The following is a 6,051-nucleotide window of genomic DNA, read 5'->3' as shown; positions in this document are numbered from 1 at the left end:
AGTGTAAAAGTTGGGGCATGGGGACAACAATGAGTCACAGTTACAGGCTGCCTCAATGACACATCTTGGGAAGGGGAAGTGTGGGACAATGGACCATGCCAGGAAACTCAGTAAGGTAGACTTGGGGGTCTGAGACCCCGGTACCCAGGTACCCATCTACCTGAGATGGTAGGCAGCTCCATGCTCCCAGTCATGTCCCAGTCCCTGGCCTGGAACATTGCCATACTTCCCACATAAGGAATGGTGACCTGTGGTCACATAGCCCTGGAACAGAGTTCCCCATGCTAATGAGGTACCCAGAGGCCCCGAGGGTTTAGCCAATAAGCTTCCCTTCCCAGACATTCCTCCCTGCAAAAGGTATTTAATCTCTGGTCCACCCTGAGAAGTGGGTACACATCCATTTCCCATGATGAAGTCAACAAATGATATGGATAAACATGAACTGACTTTTCCATCAAAACCTGCTGTGGGGAACATGGACGAGGCCTTTGCCTACAGAGCCGCAGCCTAAGTCCCCTCCAGAAGGCCTCTCTGCACTTCTAGACAACCACTGTTACCTTCGCTGATGAGTTAAGCTAGAGTTCCCCATTTCCATGTCCCTAGGTTTGTCATCATCCTCAGGCTCCCAACGATCCCACAGACCCCCATCCTTCATCCCGGACTCCTCTGTGCGGCACTCTAGCAGTGACTAAATGTCCGGGAGTCAGGGAATCCCAACTTCAGCCCCCCACTCCCTAGTCTGCACCTTCCCACCCCTGAGCAGTATCTCAGCACTTCCGTACTGGAAGGCCATTTCCCTTGTTGCAGCAAAGCCCAGGGTTGAGAGAACCAACATGTGTGCGTGTGTGTGCACACATGCGCACGCCCATGCCTTTGTATGACTGAATGTGGGTGCCAGGGTGCCACAGCAGGGATATGAAGTTCAGAGGGCAACCATGGGTGTTGTTCCTCACCTTCTGCCTTATTTGAGACCCACACCAAGGTTGTGTGTCTCCCTCTGTCTCTGACTCCCATTGAGAGTACTGGGATTGTAGACACTCTCCACACCCAGCCTTTACCTAACCTCTGAGGATTCAAACTCTTATCCTCAGGTTTACAGGGCAAACACTTTTACCCACGAGCCATCTCTGTGGCCCCTAACTTGTCTTTTTAAAGGGAATACATTGTTCTCCCTGGAGATACCCGGCTTCGGCTCCTTGTAATGTGAAGGCTGAACTGGCTCAGACCGGCCTTCCTCAATAGCAGCCAAGCCAAGCTGCTGCTAGATTTGGACTTCATTTAAACCCTGGAAAGGGCTGGGGCATAGTTTCTGTCAGGAGAGAGTTCTCTCCTTCCTTTTAATCAGTGCATAAGTCAACAAGCACCTGGGCAGTGAGGTCCGTACTTTGAGAAATCAAAGGCAAACCATTCCTCCGCATTCACACCCAGGGTGGACGGTCTCAGCATTCAAACATTTGGTGTTTGTGTTGGAGGAAACCAAAACCCAAAGTGAGCCTGGAGAATGAGAACCACATGCCGCTTAGCTGGAGCACGACCTCGTCCCATACCACTGGAGCCAGCCGGAAGGGTGATGGCACACAGTACAGATGAGAAGCCATCTGTGCAGTGCTGGTCGGTCGTGAATCTTCAGGTGGTCTTGTCCTGCCACCCACAGAAGAGCCCACTGACTAATGGTGATGCTGTCTTCCGGGGCTGTTTGTCATTCTCGTCCGTGTCTGTGGCTGCCTACGGTTTTCAGCTGAACTTTAAGCTTTGGACGGGAACTTTGTTGGGTTTAGAGATTTGGTTTTGGTACCATGTACTTACCTAGATTCCTCCACATGCTCTGCTGCCACAAGAAGAGCTAAGACAATGTGAAGCCTGTAATGACTTTAATGTGAAGCGTCCCACACAGATTCACATGTTTAAATATTTGGTTCTAGCTAGTGACGCTGTTTTGGGAGATTGTAGGCTTTGGGATTTAGGCTTTAGATGGTGGAAGTAGGTTGCCCAGGGGTGGTCCCTAAGGGTTATACACACCCCTAGTTCTGCTCTAACCCTCTGCTTGTGGTCTGGCGACAGCATGAATATCTTCACCACACACCCCAGCCACCATGGCTTCCCTATCAGGATGATGGACTGAGAACTTCCTAAAACCAGGAACCAAGCTAAAATGTCCTCCTTTAAACTGTTCCCATCGGGTATTTGAGATGAATAAAGAGATCAATGCAGAGAATTGGGACCAGACAAGCAGAGCTGTTGCTGTGATGACCGGAAGAGGTTTGGAGATGTAGGCTGGAGAAACTCTACAAAACTGTAAGCTGAGTGGGCCGTTCTGGCGGGCGTATGGAAGGTTGAAATGCTGATGAAAGTGCAGACAATACTTCCCGTGAGGTTTCGGGTGGGAGCAAGCATGCAGCCTGTGCATCGCAGTCTGGCAGAGAATCCCGTTATATCTGTGCCCGTGCCGTGAAAGTTTGAGTGAAGTTGAATTGGAAAGCGATGGACTAGTTTATCTGGTGGAGGAAATTTCAAAAGAAGCAGACAGAGTGTGGCATGTTGTTTGGTGGCTGCTTTTAGCCAGGTTTATAATATGAATCTAGAGGAAAAGCAGATCCAAGAAATGTGAAAGTGTAGAGTTTGAAGGTTCGTGTACATTTTTAAATGCAGCAGACAAGATGGTGCAGGCAAAGTGGTTAGAATTGTTAAAAAGATTAGCGTCGTTACAGAGAAACCCTGAGGATACAGTTCAGTGGCCAGAATGCTTGCCTAACATACACGGAGATGTGGATTCCACCCCTAACACCACAAGGTGGGGTGGAGAAGGAGAGAGAGAATAATACCAGGGGTGACTCAAATGCAAGACCTCTCCCATATTAAAGACTCCGGGGAATAAGGCCAAGAAGACAGCAACAAAATTTGAAAGACATTGTTTGGAGAGAGAACCTTCTCACAGTGCCCTGAGTAGGGCCACTTGGAGAACTATTTTCTCTCTCCAGTTCTGCAGGTCCTCAGAGTCTGAGGCAGTCATGAGCCAGAGACGCAGCTACATGTTGATCTGTCAGTCTGACCCGGCATCATCTCCATGGTGCTGGTTTTGCCGGCACACATAATGCAAGAATCACAGAGCTATGGACTCTTGCAGCAAAGTTCCAGAAATAAAGCTTGTGAGGTCAGGTGATGTGTGGCAGAGTCAGGTTGTCTGCATGGAGCTCCTCAGAGAGCTGTTCATGGAGTTGTGAGGCAGAGGCCAAAGCTTCCTGGAGACCTGTCCTGGTTTCATTTCTGCTGCTGTGATAAAAATGCCCTAACAAACAACAGCTTAGGAGAGAATGGATTCCTCGTAGTTCACAAGCCCTAGTTAAGTCCACCAAGGCAGGGGATTTACAGCAGCAAGAACTCCAAATGGCTGGTCACATCACATGCGCAGTCAGAGGCTGGGAGAGAGTGGATTCAGAAGTGTCTAGTAGTCAACTAGCTTTCTCTAATCCTGTATAGCCCAGGGCCTCAGACCATGGTACCATCCATGTTCAGGTTGGTCTTCCCATGCCAATCAAAGCTGTCAAAACAATTCTCCACAGACGAACCCGGCGTAGCCAACCCTCATTTAGACGCTCTTCTCAGGTAAATCAACATTCTGTCAGGCTGACAATTAAACTAGCCATCACAAAACCCAGTGGGATGGGGAGTCCTGGATACTGGAACGCATCAAGGAAACCTGCAGACATCCAGTGGGTGCCAAGAGAGATACCACATATTCTGCAAATGGCAGGGCCATAGGGTACGACCAAGCCCATGGAACTCAATGCCAACACATGTCACAGAAACTGGGTGTGGGGGTGTGGTTTAGGGCTTACTCAGCCTTGCTCTGGTCCAATCTTTCCTTGCTGTGACCTCATTCCTCCCATTAGGAATTCAGGTAACTACTTTATATATTGAAAGAATGTAGCAGGAGGTGGTGGCCCCCAGTATTTGGGAGGCAGAGGAAAGCCAGCCCCTTAGTTCAAAGCCAGCTTGGTCTGCGGAATGAGCTCCAGGACAGGCAGAGCTACACAGAGAAACCCTGTCTCAAAACAAACAAAATAAAAAACAGAAAATCAAAAATACCAAAAAGGCCTACGTAAGTCTGCGGTTGGTTTTTGTCTGTTTGCTTTGTAGGAAAGCGTAGCTAAGAGATTGCTTTGACTCTCAACAGAAACTTTGAACTCTAGTTTTCTTTGGTTGGTTGGTTTTGGTTTTTCGAAACAGGGTTTCTCTGTGTAGCTTTGGCTGGCCTGGAACTAGCTCTGTAGACCAGGCTAGCCTCAAAATCACAAGAGATCCACCTGCCTCTGCCTTCTGAGGGCTGGGATCAAAGGCATGCACCATCACTGCCTTGCAAACTAATTATTATTATTATTATTATTATTATTATTATTATTATTGCTTTATTTTACATTTATTTGTGTGGGGGGGTACACACATGTCGCAGCCTGCGTGTGGAGATTAACGGGCAGCTTGTGAGAGTTGGTTCTCTCCTTATGCCAGTCAGGTCTACGGGCTGAACTTTTAGGTGATTGGGCACATTTTGCTGGCCTGAGACTCTGGACTCGAGCAGTGTTGAGACTGTAAAGACTATGGCCTCACAGTCTGGGTGCAATCTATGCTGTGAGCTTTGCGGACAGATACAGTGTTGTAGATTGAATCTGAAATGCTCCTCTCTTTTAACAGTTGGTCCCTGGATGGCCATGCCGTCTTGAGGAAGCGTTAGAACTTTGGGACATGGTGATCAGAGAGCAGAGGAGGGTCACTAAAGGTGGGTCTTCTTCCGATCTGGCTTTCCGCTTCCCGGTCCAGTAACCACATACAGACCTCCATCACACACCCCACGCCCACAGATAGGGCTCCTTCCCCTTCCTTCCTCACAGTGATGCACTGGAGCCCGGTGAAACTGAGAGTCAGGTTAACCTTTCCTCCCTTAAGTGGCTTCGCTCAGGTACTTGACATTCGCTTCAGAAATCAGGGGTCACTAATAGAAAGTGCAACAGAAGTCTCTGCCCTTGACTCACTTGGAAGCAATGAGACTCCAAGCAAGTCACTCACACCCACGAATCGTGAAAAGTGCAGAGGAAAGTAAGCCCATGTCGCATTAACTGCAGCTGGTTAGACTGTGACGTATCCTATACATCCAGGTACAGCTGCCCGTGACGTTCAAATGCTGTCAGCACACTGAGGTTTGACCTTCCTCACCAAACATTCATCTCATCTCCTTCCCTTCATAAGTTTCCAAGGAGACAGCATCTCGGGAACTCCGAGGAACAAAGGGACACACTGAGAATCGGTGGAGCCTAACAGTGCGTGCACTGCTTTCTCACCCTGGAAGACATTTATTTCTCAACTCTGTGAGGTGCAAAACACTTACTCTCTTTCGAGCGGGAAACATGGAAGCTTAGTGATTTTTCAGGGCTAGCCTCGAGATCACCCAAATAAAGTGGGTGTGCTGGCATGATGCTTGAATCCAAGCACGAGCGAGGCAGAGAGGCAGAGAGGCAGAGAGGCAGAGAGGCAGAGAGGCAGAGAGGCAGAGAGGCAGAGAGGCAGAGAGGCAGAGAGGCAGAGGCAGAGAGGCAGAGAGGCAGAGAGGCAGAGGCAGAGAGGCAGAGAGGCAGAGAGGCAGAGAGGCAGAGGGGCAGAGAGGCAGAGAGGCAGAGGGGCAGAGAGGCAGAGGGGCAGAGGCAGAGGCAGAGGCAGAGGCAGAGGCAGAGAGGCAGAGAGGCAGAGAGGCAGAGAGGCAGAGAGGCAGAGAGGCAGAGAGGCAGAGAGGCAGAGGCAGAGAGGCAGAGGCAGAGGCAGAGGCAGAGGCAGAGATGTAGTGCCATATTGGATTTGGGCCTGGCTGCTTTGTAACTGCATGGCCACAGTTAAGAAGTCATGGGATTGTTGGACAGAGGCCTCTCCCATGTATTTATGGCACAGGAAGAAAAAACCAAGTAGTAAACACCCAGTGTCTCCACTGCATGACCTCTGCTGAGCCCGGCTGATGCATGTGGAACTGACACACGTGGAACTGACACACCTGGACCACACCTGGGT

This window comes from Rattus norvegicus, chromosome 6 (genome assembly GCF_021556685.1).
Source record: "Rattus norvegicus strain SHRSP/BbbUtx chromosome 6, alternate assembly SHRSP_T2T, whole genome shotgun sequence".
In the NCBI taxonomy this organism is placed as follows: domain Eukaryota; kingdom Metazoa; phylum Chordata; class Mammalia; order Rodentia; family Muridae; genus Rattus; species Rattus norvegicus.
This window is presented reverse-complemented; position numbering follows the sequence as displayed.